The following is an 18,205-nucleotide window of genomic DNA, read 5'->3' as shown; positions in this document are numbered from 1 at the left end:
TTTAACTGTGCTCGGGACCAGAGTACATGACAAAGTAGAATGTCGTAAAGAATTCAAAAACGTTGGCGCAATACACATGCAGAGCAGGTTAGAGATAATGGAAGTAGGAAAATTCGAAAGTCTCACAAAAGTGATAGTAAAGATCGCATTAGTGCAAACAAACAGAAAATATTACTTTGTGAAATAACGGAACAGTGAAAAAAATCGAATAGTGTTTGAGGATGTCTTGGGGAGAAGAGAGACAAGGCAGTGAGACAAAACGACTGCTGTTGTACATGCTTTGAAATGTTCGAAGTGCTGAACGAGATGCAGATCGTATGGCGGCAGCAGCAGCAAGCCAGCAGCTGATCAAGCAAAGAGGAGGTAAAAAAAAAACAAAACTGTATCCCATTGTATCACCATTTAAGAGGGGTTTTCAAGGAGCGACCATGTCTCCTTGGGGTGCGTTTAGTCCCCCTTTTCACAATTGCGCATAGTGCAGGCTGGCGGGGTGGCGCGAAGCCCCCAAGTTTTGCTAATAAATATCAATAAAAGCATTTTTGTCAGTGCGGTCTAGTCAGTTGCATTTTTAGCAAAATTTGGCACAATTATATAATTTATAATCTGCTGACAACAATGGGAAATGCTGATTTTACAGGCTTGATGAACAAATGGATAATCTAACATTTGAAGAGCACCTTTCAGTAATAAATAGTTTTTTATTAGGGGCTTTTCAAGTACAGGACTATAGTATAATTTTTCCTTTTCTTTAAACTTAGGCACCGAGCACCTACATTAATAGCATAGGGTTATTTTGTGAACACTGCATGCATACATATTCAGAAAAGCAGAAATGTCATAAAAATATCCTTATAAAGTAGCAGATTGTTAGGTCAACAGGTAGCATTTTCAAATCCTTATACACAACACACATTTGATTTAGAATGGAATGTGTTTTACAAAGTCTACATTAAATAAAAGGTTATTAATCCTAAGCTAGCCTTTGTTAGGTATTCATGTTTTCCAAAGTGTTTGGCAATATCTAAATAAGAGCACAACATTAGAAGCCTGTTTGTACTACTCTGTAGTGCTTGCCAGTTTTGCATTTCATCAGTCCCTTTAAAAGAAGGCTCACAACAATAAACCATTCTTTATTTTGTTTTTTTTCGTCTCCGTGGTGCACAAACAATTTTTGTGTATCATTCTTTTTGCTAGCCTAACTTTATACTGTTGAAGTTAGATATTAATTTGGTTCAACTGCTCCCCTCCTTTAAAAGTATTTTATATCAAGTATATTTGGTAATATAAACAGTTTTTTAGTATTTGCCTACAAAGCTCTTAAATACGAATAGATATCATAAAATACTCGTGTCTACAACTCGTTGAGATTCAATGGTCTTTTCTTTTGCCATCCACTCTGAAATATTCTGTTTGTGACTGTTAATGAACTTTTATTTTCAGCATTTTCTTCAATATTGTACAAAAACCATGCTACTGTTTCTAAAAACTGACATTCTTTCTTGGTATTTGCTAAATATTACATTTATTTAAAACATTTTTCTTTTCAGTTTTTTCCTAGTTAAATAATGTAATCTATATGTGAGAGTGTATATCCGACCTGCATTGCAGTGTTTAATTTTGTTTTAAATAAGGTGTAGAATACACAGTGAAAGTAGCCAAATAAAGATTATTGATCGATTTATGTCAAGTTGCAAACTTTATATGTCATTTTAGTTAATCTAAAATATACCTTGTATATCAACCACAAAAAAAGGAACAGGACAAGTATTTACCATGGTGTAATGAAATTCAGATGGGTGTTTGCTTTTATTAAGGAAAAAACATGTGCTTAAAAAAGTAGAACATTGTGAGTTTGTCGTGTAAAGATAAGATTTTTCTGGTAAGTGTACTTTGACTCTGTTTTTTTAATGGATGTGCTATCTAATTTCTCCTTAAACCACTAATTGTGAAACAAAGTTTATTTGGTAAAAGTTTTTGCGTTTAACCAAAGCATCAGGACATAGGGCAGGGCAGGTGAGTTTCACTCATCAAATTTTTCAAGGCAGTGGTTAAAGTTAAAGACCTTCATATTAATTACGTTTGTTTCAAAATGTGTTTCAGATTTCCAGGTTAACCAGTTTTTAGTGCTGGGAGTTTTTTTTTCCATGACATGCCAATTACTAACAGTACCATATTCTGAAATCATCGTTATTTGTTCTGCCTCATTTATTAGGGAAGTTTACAGAATGTTGAAGGTACTACCATCACGTTTAATATGGTTTTTATGGATAAAGGATATGTAAATACTTGTATTCTGATAACCCTAAAATATTATGAAGATTATGTAAACTGCTCAAAAAAAATTAAAGGAACACTTTGAAAACGCATCAGATCTCAATGGGGGAAAAAAAATCACGCTGGATATCTGTACTAATATGGATTGGGTAATGTGTTTGGAAAGAAAGGATGCCACATCATTTGTTGGAAACGAAAATTATCAACCTACAGAGGGCTGAATTCAAAGCCACTGAAAATCAAAGTGAAAAAATGATGTGGCAGGCTAGTGCATTTTGCTGAAATTTCATTGCAGTAACACAAAATTGTACTCCGTAGCTTGTAATGGCCCCCACGTGTTTGTATGTATGTCTGACATCATCAGGGCATGCTCCTAATGAGACAATGGATGATGTCCTGGGGCATCTCTTCCCAGATCTGGACCAGGGCATCACTGAGCTCCTGGACAGTCTGAGGTGCAACCTGGCGGCATCGAATGGATCGAAACATAATGCCCAGAGGTCTTTTATTGGATTTAGGTCAGGCGAGCTTCGGGGCCAGTCAATGGTATCAATTCCTGCCTGCATACTCTTGCCAACTGAAGCCGGGCATTGTCGTGTACCAGGAGGAACTCGGGATCCACTGCACCGGCATAGGGTCTGACAATGGGTCTGAGGATTTCATCCCAATACTTAATGGCAGTTAGGGCGTCGTTGTCTGGCCTGTAGAGGTTTGTGTGTCCCTCCGTGGATATGCCTCCCCAGACCATCACTGACCCACCACCACACCGGTCATACTTTAATGATGTTACAGGCAGCATAACATTCTCCACGGCTTCTCCAGACCCTTTCATGTCTGTCACATGTACTTAGGGTGAACCTGCTCTCATCTGTGAAAAACAAGTAACCAGGGGCCTCATGTATAAATGGTGCGTACGCACAGAAATGTTGCATACAAATGTTTCCACGTTCAATTCGCGATGTATAAAACCTAAACTTGGCGTAAAGCCATGCACATTTCCACAATACCTCATACCCTGTCATACGCAATTTCTGCGCTCGGTTTTGCAGACTGGCGGCACCCAGCGTCAAAGCAGTGCTACTGTTCCTGTGTAGTTTATCTTTCTTTTTCGGATCCACATTCCTGACGCAGCTTTATAAATACACTGAAACTAACCTCATATTGTTTATTAGTGTAATGCATCTGATTGTAATTAACCTGTAACAATATAATGGTCAAGGGAATAGCCATAGGATTCTAAATACTGTCGCTGCACCTTCTTTTCTTCTTTCAGTTGCTCCCATTAAAGGTTGCCACATCTTTTTCCATATTACTCTAACTGCACCACTCTTAGTATTTATATCATTTTATCTGAGTGGGGAATCACAGCAGCTGCTGATCGGAAAGAGAATTATCGGGATACAGCATCAAGCACATGCTGCCTCAGCCATGGCAAAATGCTTCAGAGACTTTCCTGTACGGACCTAGCGGTTCAGAAACAGTTTCATTCCAACAACTTTAAACACAGTCAATCAGTCCATCAAGTGTTCCTTGTAGAACTGTTTGTACATATAAGTACAATCACCTCACTGTAAACTTGCACTACAGTTATAATATTGCACAACCTGCGCCACTTTATAAAGCGCGTATTTACATATGATGACGATATAATTTTTAAGATGAAATGAAGCAAAATATGTTGGTTAAATTATACAGATAAAACTTCATTTAAATAATCTGTATTGTTAATAATTAAACATGTGAGGACATGGTGCTGCAGCGCTAGCTAGTTTACAGATTGATTCTGCCTCGTGCTGTATCTACTTTAGCTGGGCTGGCACGACACCGGAAGGATAGAATAATTAAACACCTACTACGAAGATATTTCAGTGTTCCTTAAAAGTTTTGAAGAATCGTCGTTATAAGCTTACAGGTGGCTTAACGTCTATTATAGAGTTGATTGTGTGGCGATTGGATATTGGGAGAAAGAAAAGTAAGGACAGGAAATGGAGGTTAGTACGTTTGAAAGAGACAGTAGTGCTGCAATAATTTCATCGAATGTTGCGCTCAATCACTGCGCCACTGTGTAAAGCATGTTTAATAACATGCTTTCATTCCTATCATCATGAAAAAGATATCAATTATACATCTCAGTATTTTAATTATTCAGAGAGCTGTAATATTACGAATGCAATGGATTCTGTGTCCTGTCGGAGAACGAGAAAGCCGATTTAAGAAGCACATATTGATTCACACACACAGAGCACATAGAAGATCAAATTCAAAACAAAGCATTTAACGTACTACTTTAGTTACGATAGGATTTGAGAAACTAGTAAATTAAACGATTTTAAGATGAAGTTTATGATGTTCTACTTTAATGACAAAATAAACTATGTGATTTAAAGTGAAAATTTCAAGATTAAAGTTGACATTTTGTGCTTTTTCCCCACTGTGTGCCTTTTTTTTCTCTGTACCCTAATAAGCTTTCATATGACACTCAGACGGTGGGCTACGACTCGCCTTTTGACGGCGACTTTGATATGTGACTTCTTTTTTTATTTCTGGCACTGTGCGACTTTTGTGAACTTGAGCTTTCACGTTTCTCTGACACGCTATGTCACTCGATCAGCTTCCTTTTCCTGTTTATACCACTATTTAAACCAACAAATAGTACGTTTTTCCTTGCCTCCTCTTGGTATTCGCTGAAATTGTTCTATTTTTCCTCGTGGTTTTGCCGTTGTCTTTTCACAGAACGCTGAGCTTAAGGGCTATTTATATTGATTTACATATTCAAAGAGGCATAATTCTGGGAGGAGTTTGGGCGGGACACCAGGCACGTGCGTTACTTTTCACACTGATCGGGATTTATGTAGCGGAAGAAAGTGGAATTTTGCGTACGCACAGATTCCTGCATCTGGATTTTTCTGTGTGTACGCACAGTCCTGCTTTTGTGCTTACGCATGAGTCCCCAGATCAATATTCCAGAAGATTCATTGCCTTGATGCTATACTCTGATTAAAAAGTATTCCTTTAATTTTTGAGCAATATATAAAATACATATATATATGTACAGTATATGTGGAGTGTCGTAACCACTGAGTAGCATTGACCTTGTCCTTTTTTCTTGAACTAGAGCAACTTATGCAGGAGCACAACTGAGCACTTGGCAATGGGCAGTTTTATCAAAATAATTATTAAATGTTAATAATACAATGCCCATGTAATTACTTAGCTGAGCTGTTCTCCCCTCAAAAATATTGTATTTTGAATTACAAAAAGAAAAGTGGATCAGAGTGGCTCAGCATAGGGACAGAAGTCTTCATAGAATATAATTTAACTTGTGCTTCATAGGGAAGATTTTTTTTAATGGTCATGTACTATGCAAGTTGAAATCTATTTGCTGGTATCTTGTTGGTGTCAGTTGTTTAGTATAACAAAAACTAATTTCTCGGCCAAAGAAAATTGGTTAGGTTAAATCATACAGCATATCTTTATTTTGTGCATTTAAATACAGCATTTTTGAGTGTTTTTGTAAATGTTGTCTTTAGTGTGATTTGTGTAATAGTTTTTTTGAAAACAACTTCATCTATAAATGGAAAGCTATGGGGCCATTTTCTTGCAAATGTTTGCAGCATTGCAAATTTATTCGCCAAAGGAAACATCCAGCCTTACACTTTTAAACATCTTTTTTGGATTTTCTTGTTGAAAGAGGCAACATGCCAATGTAATTGGCTCAACATGTTGATCCTTAGAGAACAGTTTTATCTCCCCCAGCATCGGATCCATGTTTTACTTTTTTAAATTAGGCAACAAAGAAAGAAACATTTATTTTTAAAATCATTTCTATTTTTATTTGCATTTGAGATATTAAATGGTATGCAGGGTTTATAAGTATATTTTACCACACATCACACTTCAGACTTCAATGTGTATTTTATAATGTAATGACAACATGTTCATGGAGTGGGAAAGAACTAAAAAAGATTTTTTGAAAAAATCTTGTGATGTTCAATAAAATGCTGTAGTCTACATGAATAGTTTTATATATATATATATATATATATATATATATATATATATATATATATATATATATATATATATATATATATATATATATATATATATATATATAAAATGTTAAACCTGAGTTTTTATGATTTTTTTTCATGTTGTTAGTTTTCCTTCATCAATGTGATTCATATACATAAAACCCATATTGGTTTCCTTTGAGGGATTTTTGTTAATAAACGGCACATTTTAAAAAAGTATATAGTTTTGAATTTGTATCTGTTGGACGAAATAATGAGCTTTAAACCATCTAGTATGTATAATGCCAGACCTTGTTGTTCTTGGCAATGAACAAAAGCCTGAATTGCAGATGATAGCAATATGACAATTTGACTTTTTCACATATCATCAAAAATGCAGAATGTTGTAAAGCTAAGCCCCTTTTCTGTGATCCTACAAAACTTAAAAGTGCAGCTACACATATTGTACATATTTTAAAAGATCACCTTTTTCAGTGAATATACACTTTACCTCCAGGACTGACTCCAATTAAGATAAATAAGCTACAAACAGCTAACATAAATGAATAAAAAGTACTTCAACTTTTTTTATGATGATGAAGTAATGAGGGGAATATAAAGTATCCAACTGATGGATTAATAACAATAAAGCCTATCTACCTCACCAGGACTGACTAAACAGGATGGGTGGAACTTGTAAGAGTACCATGACACAAAATCCCACTTATCCCACATCTTTAATGACTTAGTCTTAGCTCTGATACCTTGTAAGATGAGGTCTGATGTAGATTATATAAAAAAAACTTGTGTTAACCCTTGGAAGGGCTTTATTTACTTATGACCATGCTTGTAAACTGCATTTTTCATATATTTACCCCTGTCTTATAATAAAATGAGCCCAACCACAAACAGTTTAATATTGCAGCAGTGTAATGATAGTGGTTGCTATTGCTGCCCTTTGTCCACATAAGAAAAACTGCTCACAGGCGATTTCCATTTCACTGAGAGAAAAAATTAAATTAAAAACTTGTTATTCAAGTGGATAATACGTTATTGATATTTTCTTAACTGACCTCTCCACCTTACTTCTACTAAACAATGAGAGGGCAGTCCAAAAGGCTAAGCAAATCTCAGAGATACTAAAAGCAAGAGCATCACTTTCATGTTTTGTCTTATTTTTCCTCTGATTCTGGTAGTTGGTCTCATTGTCTCCATCAGAATAAGGCTTTGTTTCAGAACTAACTACAAACTCAGTGAGCGCTGCCTTTTAGGTCCCAACTTATAATATATTGCAAGGTGAGTTCTGCCCTACAGAAGGTAAGTTGTATTTATTTAAAGTCACTTCTAGTAACTTTGGGAGAAACTATTTACCTATAAGCACTTTTGCCTCCACCCATCCACCTACCTAAATATGAACAATCATAACAACATCAACCCTCCATCTTTTATCTGAACCTGCTTAACCTGTTTCTTAAAAAGGGCATTGTCTTACAAGGGATGTAGAAGAAAAACACTTGTAGGTTTGTGGGGTAACATGCAAATTCCACATTGACAGTGATGCGGCTGTGATTCAAACACAGTTTCCTGGACGTTTTGATGCAACATTATAGTTAAATGCAGGGATGGGTGGTGGAAGAGGGACTTGCAGCAGTGCATGCTATTGTATAAAAAGTTTGAAGACTATCTTAAAAAATAACAACTATATACATCATAGTTTTGTAACAAACAAAGAATTGAAAAAATTAGCACTTTCTCTTGTGTCACAGTGTGGTACATGGGCGGCTTCTTCACAGACATGTGTTTCATATCAAACTGAAAACCATTCTCCTCCAATAATCCTAATAACAAGTTGAAAACAGCTTAAGGTGAGGAAACTTATTTAGTCCCTGTACTATTCTTGACAGACAGATTCAGTTTTATGATTCGGTTTACTAGCTGTGTGTAGATAGTGGTGAACAGGGACTGGTCATCACAGCAATTCCTTATTTGCTTCTCTGATTTGGGGCTGTGCTGTGAGACAGAGCACAGGAGCAAGCTAACAAGAAAGAGACGGGAGTTTCCCGAAGTGTATGGTGCACCTTTTCTATACATACACCTACTAACTTCCTGAGTTGTCTCCAACCAGCCTAACCTACCATCTAGATGCAGAAAGAAATAGGGTAATGTGAAACACAGATGAGAGGATAGATGGAGAAAATGTCTTTTAAAAAACTGGATAGAAGGGTGCAGAAGAAATGAGATCACTCCATAATGGAGCAGCAAAATGTTAAACAAAAAAAAAAAGTGGACTTTTTCATAATGAGGGTCAGGTTTAGCATATAGAATTCATCAACTTAGCAGTCTGTACTTAAAGTATGACTATTTATGAATGCAGGAAAAATAAGGCAGTTCATGAAGTTAGTTAATATAAATTTGAAATGATTTATTTAGCAGTGACTGCAGTGGTTAAGAGCGAGTTAAAAGTTTGTTAGTGTCTCGTGTTAAACAAGATGGTGTCATAGTCAATTGATTTGTCTTTGATTTTGTTTCCTGTAGTTTAAAGGATAGTTTCGGCATTTTACAAGTTGAATTAGTTTCTTCAAAAACATGATATGTATGCATTTGCCATGTGAAATTGTATTTTAAAGTTAAGCTTTTTCTATAAATTAAAAAAAAATGTTTTGCCTACCCTGGCTTTTTATTGGGCACGGAGCACCACCAAATATAAAATCTTAAAAGCTTGCCAAATACAGTACATCCATTTTTAAAGCCAAGAATGTCACCAAGCATTGGTCCTTGTCTTAAGATTACACACACACACATTGTAAAATAGCTTGTATATGCAATTTATGAGCAAAATACACACCAGTGTTATGAGATTCAGCCATTTTAAAAGAAGACCAACCCTGCCCCTCCATGTCATGTCATCTGCAGTAACCTTTCACTCCCCAGGGGTATGGTTTCCCCTCAAAAGACAAAATCACAGTAAACTTATCCTGCCATGTGCTTGTTATTGTATTTATTCCACATTTATGTGAGAACGTCTCCCCCAATCAAACCAGCAAATAGAAAAATACATCCTTGCCATGAAAAATAGGACAAGGAATCTGCGATAAAATGATTATTTCCATATTCCTGTAATCGTTGCAACCTTGCATTGGCAACACGGAAAGCATGTTTTTACATATCAAAACTTTTTTGTTGCTTCAATGTATTCAATATGTTTTTAGGGTTTTATTTTCTGGGGCTGCTTTGTGCACCATAGCCTCCATTATAAAATGCCAAAGAGGGCAAGATTTTTTTTTTTTTTAAAAAATGTAATTTATAGAAAATGTTTAACTTCAGAAATTTCACATGACAAATACTGTACATATGTATCATATTTGTGGAGAAATAACCTTGACTTTTAAAATGCTATACAATACTTCTCTTTTAGTGTAGCTAGTGGTCTAAACTGTTTCATATGTCAACTTATTAGCTAGCAAGGAGTGAATACAAATTTACTTAGTGTTAAAACCTAAATTTGTACATGTATTACAGCCTCTTGTATTTTTAAAATTGTTCCTGAAAGTTTGTCCAGCTGCAGTATCTGTGCAGCAGTAAGGCAGAGCTGGTGAGAGTCAGCAGCTGCAGGAATATTAGATTTTTTTTTTTAGGACAACAATGCAGCATCTGCAGAGCCTGTGCGTTTATGTCAGTTGGTATGCTATACCTGTGGTCCTCAAGTTCAGTTGTAGTTGCTTCCTGTGGCTGCAAATTTTGTTCCAACCAATTTCACAATCAATCAATCAATTTTACCTTTGTTTAATGTGAATTTTAGAATCATTGTATTGCACTGCTTAATTTGTAAATCAGTAGGGAAGTTTATGCATACATACACTTGTAGGGAAGGTTGATGTCTGGCTGATTGTAGTGAGCCAATTTTTGATGCCAGACCACTGGTGGTAAATAAAGGACACTCACATATTGTTAGTGTTTTAAACTATAATAATGAAGGGAATAAATACCCAAATGTTATCAGCCTTGTCAATTTTTCCTTACTTTTTAGTTGTTACCACCTTTTCTTATGAATAGCAGTGCTTTGTTTCCTGTTCATTTTCGTTTTTGAGTTCAAGATTTAGAAAATAGTTTCCCTACATCAATGTGCCCTTTATGTTAGTAACTTTGAAGTTCTCTAATATGTGGTGTCTGTTTTTATTTTGTGTAGAAATATGTTTAACTGTTTGTTATTTAAAGACACTTGGCAAATGATGATACCCCTCCCTCAGGGCCCATTATTGTAGTTCTATTCTCATCTTTATTGTTAGTTGTGATGCTTTTGTTTGCTCATGGCTAAACCCTTTATTTACTTGAAGTCAATAAATGGTGCTTTTCTTGCCTTTTTTCTGTTGAAGGTTAATTGTGTTGTCAATTTCAGATATTCGAATGAGCACATCTTTACTTGGTACTCAATTACAGTGTTCTTCAGCATTGAATTTCATTTTTTGTTGGGGGGCAACAAAATCTGAAGGTCCAAAAGTCAGATTGTTTGGTGGAAAAAATAAATGCAAGATTAAAAAAAAAAAGTTGTACGACAGTCTAGTTTTTCCTCAAAACAGAGGGCTAAAATTAAGTAACCGGATTCAAACTATGACAAGGTTTGCATTTCAGAGTATAATTTCTTTGTGTAAAAAAAATAAAATAAAATAAAAAACATAAATAATAAAAATTCAGTTGTAATACCAAATGGAAATCTAAAAGTTTGTAATTTTGACAATATTTAATCCAGCCATAATCAAATCTGGTTCTTGATCATAAAGATTAGAGCCTTCCTGACAATATCAGGTATAATGTACAAACTAGTTCCAGGCTTTTGTCAGAACGTCATGGAGCACTTGAACACTGGAACAGAAATTACTTGTTAATGTATTGCGAAGGAGGAAACATGCAAACTCCACACATAGTTTCCAGGATGAGATTCTCTCGCAGGATTCAAGCTGTAAGTCAACACTCTATTAACTGCAGGGCCAGTTTGTCACTTAATCAAATACCCCATTATTCGGTATTAATAGGAATGAAATTAACTAGAAAAAATAAATTATGGTCATATCTGCTTTTTTTTTTTTTAAAGTATGTATTTTCTGTAAGCCAGCTGTGTGTAATGGTTTTGATTCAAATCCTATGGCTTATAAAATGCCCCATGTCTTTGTAGGTGTGTTGTTTGTTACTTTGCACTGCCATGTCAGTTACCCTTTAAGTTAAAAAAAAAAAAAAACAAAAAACAATCACCACATTTAATCATTTAACTATATTATTTATAATTAGTTGTTTTTAAACACAGCAGACAAATTTATTTTTTGTAGTGAAAATTAATTAATTTCAATCAGTCAAAGCTGCTCAAGAAATTTGTTTCACTTTATTCTTACAAAGGGAATAGCATTAATCCCCTTGAATCGCAGAGACTACATTTGTATTGATTGATAAAGCACTGTGAGGCTTGACAGTGGTAAAAAAAAAAAAAAAAGTGGTTCTGAATACAATATCAGTAAAATTTAGGTTTTGAAGATTTTTCTCTGTAAATAGAATAATATTAGCCTCATGCTTACAGAATTTTTAATAATAATCACTTTTGCAAATGCTTGCCAGGTTGGGAAGAAGACAGGATTTAAAATGTGTAATTTAATTATATGGTAGAATATGTGGTCTTTTCTCTCTTCACTATTTTTCAGTATGCTTCTTTAATAGGACCAAACAGAAAATTGAAGTTATTCTTTTTTTCCATTAGTGAATGTGAAAATGAAGTTATAAGTTTAGATTTATAAGTAGTTTATCTGAGGATATAAAATGGTAAAAGTGAAGTTTTCTTTTTTTACCAGTGTAACTTGTGTTGGCAGGAAGATGTAGTACTGCTTGTCTACAGGAAACTCGGCTAGCTGGCAAGGAGGGATGTTATGACTTGTAATTGTGTTTCTACAGTTTATTGTGCAGATGTCATTTTGGCATGAAAGGATCAGTTAATTAATGGTTGCTTTTCCCCTAACGCTTTTTTTTTTTTATTTATTGAGAGGAGTTCCCCTTATTCTACAAAACCTGTTGTAGTCTGGTTAAATAAACAGAGACAGCCACAGTAACTTTTCATTTTTGTGTTGCTAAAGAAGTGCACATTATGTCACAGAACAAGGCAGCTTTCCATTTCAGTTTTGTAATTTTGTGCAGTAATACTATCTAAAACTGAGAGAAAACCGGATTGTAGGATTTTGTGAAGTATGCAATACTTAAAATCACTTAAGTGCATGCTTTTAGGTTTTTAATCATTCATTTTAAAAAAAAAATGAATAAATTAAAGCAGTTGGGGTGGGGAGAATTCTGGGTTGTGGTTGATCATGTATTAATTACAGTCAATACTGTTTAATCTGTTTATAATAATTGCTGCTTAGTAGACTTACAAAAGCAAGCATATTGCAATGGTTATACAATTAATGTGTTATGTTGCTCTGTATTTAAATGAAAAAGGGAGAGCTAGTGGACAAAATGCCAAGTATTAAACTGAAGTAGTATGACCTTAAAAGTAATAATGCAAAAATAGTTTTCTCTTCACTATGCATTAGTTTAATTACATTAATTACAGTACTGTATATGTGGGTGCATTTGAAATACATCATTGTTTGGATGATATTTATTGTGTCCAGTGCAAATACATTATATGAAAATTGCTGATTAACTAAAGGGGAAGCAAACCTATGAAGTTAGTTCCAAATTATAGTTATAATATAATTTCTTTCTTACTAGTTTTTGGTATTCATTGCAAATTTTAGACTTATTTGTTTTTTGAACCTTATAAATTGATGGCAGTAAATTGCCTAGTTGTCTTGTAGTGGATAGGGTTGGTTTTGAAAAAAAGTAGTTGGTAAATCTCAACCCTAATCCTTCCTTCTACTTTATTTTGTGAACCAACCTCAGGAACCCTTTCTATATTAGTTACTTTTTTTATTAAGTGTAATGGATTTTAGAAAGTTTCTTAGGCCAAGAGAAACACAATTGATCTGTTTGCTTGTTTTATTATCACTGTTTCCAAAAATATTTTATTTTCTGTTTTCTGCTTTTTCAAATAGATATCTCATTCAATCAAAATGTAGTACTTGTGACCATTCTCCATTCATTATCTCCTAATGTCCAGAGCCCCTTCTTTGAATGCATTTATATGTCCTTAAATGCAATTTGTCCATTGGCTCACAATAAATTTAGTGTATGCTGGTTTTATACAGGGGACCTTAATAATAATTTTGTATATTGCCATTAACAGCATACACCACAACAAGCTGTTTAACAGGGAAAAAGAGATTATAATATACTGATATAAAAAAAAAACAACTAAACACCTATCCATTAACAAAACCCTTAATCAGTTTGAGGCTTTCAGGGATTTACTAAATAATTTTCAAAAAGACAATATAATATTTATAAAAAATTGTGTAAATGGCCGTCCCTGAGCATGAAACTGTGAATTAAGCACCATGTTGTGAAATTTTAAAATCCTTGCTAAGATAACTTAAAACATTACTTGAGTCAAAAGGTTCATTATGATACTATGCTCTCATTTTGCTAAAATATGCACAATCATAATAGAGCTATACAAAGTAAACATTCATAAATGAAAAATAGGAATGTTAAAAATTGGAAAGAAGAAATTAAATGCTAATTAATGGTGTGTTGTTAATTCTTGGAGCTCTCATTTTCAAGTCGCACTTGCCCAGTAGTTGCTTCCATTGTCCTTTGGTTTACTGTTTATATACTTTAATTTACATACAGTTGCCCCACCATTTGTGAATACTGGGAATCTCATCATTTTTTTTACTGGGCTTCTCATTGTTAAGCTTTGAAGAATGGCAGTCTACAGCGCATTGAACATATGCTTAAAAATAAAATTGTACAACAAATTCATTCACACTGATTAGGTTTATGGTTGTGAGGGTGACAATTATTCTTTCCAGTTAGCAATGGCCAAGCCACATGCACTTCAGAGCATGTCATCCAACAAAAGCTAAACCTGTTTGGGCCCGGCCAGTACTTGGATGGGAGACTATCTAAGAAAAGTTTGGGATGCTGCTGGAAGAGGTGTTGGTGAGGCCAGCACAGCGTGCTTACCCTGTGATCTGAATGTGGATCCTGATGCCCCAAAATGGCACCCTCCTTTGAATTATGCATAAAGCCAGGGTCCTGACTCTTTGTTGTCATAATAGATCTCTGGGCATCTGGGTGTCCAGACTAAATTGCCCTCCTGACTTAGTTTTTATGCCCCCCTAATCATCCCCTGTTTCTAATTGGCTGTCTCTCTCATCATTTCACCTGAAAGCTAATATGTGATGAGTATAGTAGTGCAAAAATGGTGGCCGTTGAATCATCCAGGTGGATGCTATACATTGGTGTTGGTTGAAGTGGCTCCCCACTCACTTTGAAAATCACTTTTAATAGTGAAAACAGTGGCATTTAAATGTAAAGAATTATTATTAATAAGTCCACTGCAACCCATTGGTCTGACACCAAGCCCAAACACTACTCCCTTTATGTAGCAGTTTTTCAATGTAGACAGTGTTAACAGTGAAAGGGAAGAAGGAGAGAGAGGTGTGCCTGAAAATATACACATCACAGAATATTTGTATTTGTTCATTTAACTGGTGCTTTTATCTTACAGGGAGTTTTCATGTTATCATAATACAAACTGAATGACCTCTGTCAGATTATGATGTGCTCTGGGGTCATATGCTAAATGGTCAGAATCTTTGAGTTCATATTCCAGTGTCATAGTAGTAGGCTTCTTGCTAGTATTGGCACTCTAATGAATATACAGTAGCACTTTTTATGCACTATAATTTATAACACAGTCTTGTTTTTTTTTTCTTCATGTATATTTAAACAAAGTCTGTTGTGTTAAAATGGCTAATGTGTGCATTTTCTTTTACTTGTTATACTCTTTTATTTAATAACTCAATGCCTGATGCTGCTGTGATAGTCTCGTGTTACCCAAGTAAAATAGAGTCTCAGAAAATAAGATTGGCTGCATTGTATGACATTTCCTGTCTGATACAGTATCAAAAAGTGAGAGAATTTTGTAGCTGCGAGAAAATGTGACAACAGTTAATCTGGGGGGGGACACTGACTGTGTATCTAGGACACTGGGTGGAGAGTGGGTTTGTTTCTTTTAACTGATGAAAATTCAATGATTCAGGGTTTTAATAGTACGAGAAACATAAGTTACTGTTAGCACTATTTTTTTTTTTTTTATTTCTAAAAGGTTAATTTCTTATGAGAGAATTGTCGAATAAGCTGTGAATTCTGCTTTAGAAATAAGAAACATACAGATACTTAAGGTTGGCATAGTTCTTGACAATGGTATTGGTAACCTAGTACAGCTGCTGCTCAGTGATGCTGCTTATCCTTAATACCTCAGATGGGAAACTGGTTGAACCATATGCCATAGGAGATTCATCTTCTGCATAAATGAAGTATATGTTTAAATTACATTTGTGTGTTACAGATGTGCTGGTATGTATACAATAAACTGGTATAAGTAAGTGGTATGTGAGGAAACAAGTTGTTCATTTTTATAATGAATATTTAAATGAAAACTTAATTTCTAGATAAATATTTTTAACTAGCGTTTATTGTTCAAGTATATTAATATTAAAGAACAGTCTGTACTGGTAGTAAGTTAATGCTTCTTCATAAGGGATATTTAGGTTTACATGGTACTGAATACAAGCTCAGCCAGAATTAATTTCAAATGTTATTACTCTAGTGCTATGGTGCACTACATGTAATTCTGTGAAAATATAAAAGTGCACAATGGTGATTTGTTGCAATCACCTACCACAAGGCTATATCCAGTCCCTAAGATTCTGCTGTGCTATAATCTGCATTAGAAGTGTTCCTAGAGGTGTTTTATTTTTCTTTAACTTTCACCTACTGTAACTCTAGTACTGTGAGAAATGTGCTCCAATATAAAACGCAAAACGAGTAACACACTTAAATTCATTCAGTCATATATCTTCTCAGTGTTTACTCATGTTGTATTCAGCAACATTTTTGAGAACTAGCCTCAAAATTAGTAAAATCCCCTTTAGTGTGAGGAATGTAACATTTAAAATATAGACTTGAATCCATCTACCATTTGGTTTCTTAAAATTGTCTAGTAACTGAAGATTATTAAGTTAGCTGAAGTCATATTTTTCTTTTACCTGAAAATATTTTTTCCTTGTAAAAGTGTGCCACTTTTATAAGAATATTTTTGTTGAAGCAACTAATGTAATTTAACTAATTAATGTGTTTATATAATTGTATGATAAAGTTGGCATTTTGAGAGGTATACTACAGTATCGGTATTTATGCCTATTTTAGTTAATTTTTAAAAATTTATACTTGCTATGTAAACTTAATATTTCAGGTTAAACTTTTTAAAAGCTTTTTGTACTCTATTAAAAAATGAAGTACAGCATCATACACATAATTTAGTACTTAAAAAATAAATACATGTGTCCATTCATTTTCTGAACCCATTTATTTCAGAGCTTAACAGCCCTGTATGAGACAGCAGTCAATGGCTGGGCAAACACCAGCCCATATCTGCTTGTCTTTGGCATACGGGTGGAATATAAAATTATGTACTTTTTTTTTGCAGGGCACTGAAATGACCCCAGACCTCTGAAGCTACAACGATATTATGTGTGTTTTAAAGTTAGGGATTTATAAAATATAAAACACAGACATCCCAAAGTTTTTATTTCTTACTTCTGTATCACATTTTCTTTTATATATTTTTGATTATTCTGGGAATAATATTGTAGTTTCGACGATACTAGAATAGTAGGATCTATAAAGTCTATGCTAACACTACTGTCTATGTATATTGCCACATGTTACATGTATTTTATTTACATGCTTGTAGCTGTTGTGTGTATACTGATGGAAGCAAATATTGCTATTGCCAAAGTCTGTCAAGTGTAGTCTGGACACAATGGAGAAATAAAAGCAGTCCCCTGTTATTTGTAAGAAAGATAGAAAGTCCTCATGCTTTACCATACTTCTCTTATTTTCCACTTGGTTTTATATTTAAATGCTTATTAAATATCTGTCATTCATTGTTGAATATGCCTGAGTGCTGAACATTAACTTTTTTTTTTTTTTGCAGACTGAAACTGTGTTTTATGCTGTTTTGTACCTTCCAATTTACAAGTCTCTCAAAACTGTTCACCCTTTTATCAATGGTATATTTTATAATCGTACTTAAACATAATTTACTTTCAAAAACTAAAAAACTTTTAAAAGTGGTTAAGTCTTAGTTTCAATGATTGCAGTTCTAAGTAACATTTTTTGTTCGATGCATCTTTTTTAAGGAGGAAATTGACAAATGACTTGCATGTTTCTAAGCTTATGAGAGCATGTTTATAATAAGTTACAATTTTTGTTGCCTATACTTAAACAAAAGAAATTATCTTTTTAAAAATGTTTATTTGTAGTAGTTGAAATCCCCTACCTTGTGGCTGGATCGCTCCATGAACTTCATTTAGCATTACAGTTTTAACGTCTGCTTTCCAGGCATCTTAGATGTGAACATTCCAGCAGTGAGACCAAACAATGAGAGATGGGCTTTTTGCATGCCCAGAGCCTTTAGAGCATTACATCATCATTATTTCCTTTTATGGAACTTTATGTTGTGTTGCTGCTGATGAGTGTGTGTCTGTGTTTAAGAGAATTTTATGTGTGTGTCTGACCTAGCTAGAATTCCTCTGTAATAAGAGCACATAATTTTGGAATGGGGAGGGGCGGATGGTTTTAAACATAGGTAAAAAGAAAATACTACATATCTATAGCTAACCATTGACTTAAAACAGGATTTTTGAATTTGCCACTGCTTAAGCAGGAACACTAAAAAGAAAGTTATAGGTACAGCACTTCCTTCTTGC

At 34.3% G+C, this 18,205-nt stretch overlaps 2 protein-coding genes across 5 annotated transcripts in view; one reads left to right on the top strand and one right to left on the bottom strand.

Annotated features, from left to right (window-relative positions):
- The window catches only part of cmss1 (cms1 ribosomal small subunit homolog), a 373,767-nt gene that overhangs the window by 70,490 nt on the left and 285,072 nt on the right, over positions 1-18,205 (top strand). The window lies entirely within an intron of this gene.
- Positions 1-18,205, bottom strand: part of filip1l (filamin A interacting protein 1-like) — a 292,306-nt gene that overhangs the window by 49,309 nt on the left and 224,792 nt on the right. The window lies entirely within an intron of this gene.

This window comes from Polypterus senegalus, chromosome 2 (assembly GCF_016835505.1).
Source record: "Polypterus senegalus isolate Bchr_013 chromosome 2, ASM1683550v1, whole genome shotgun sequence".
NCBI lineage: Eukaryota > Metazoa > Chordata > Cladistia > Polypteriformes > Polypteridae > Polypterus > Polypterus senegalus.
Note: the sequence above shows the minus strand (reverse complement) of the source record. Positions and strands in the feature narration are given on the sequence as shown.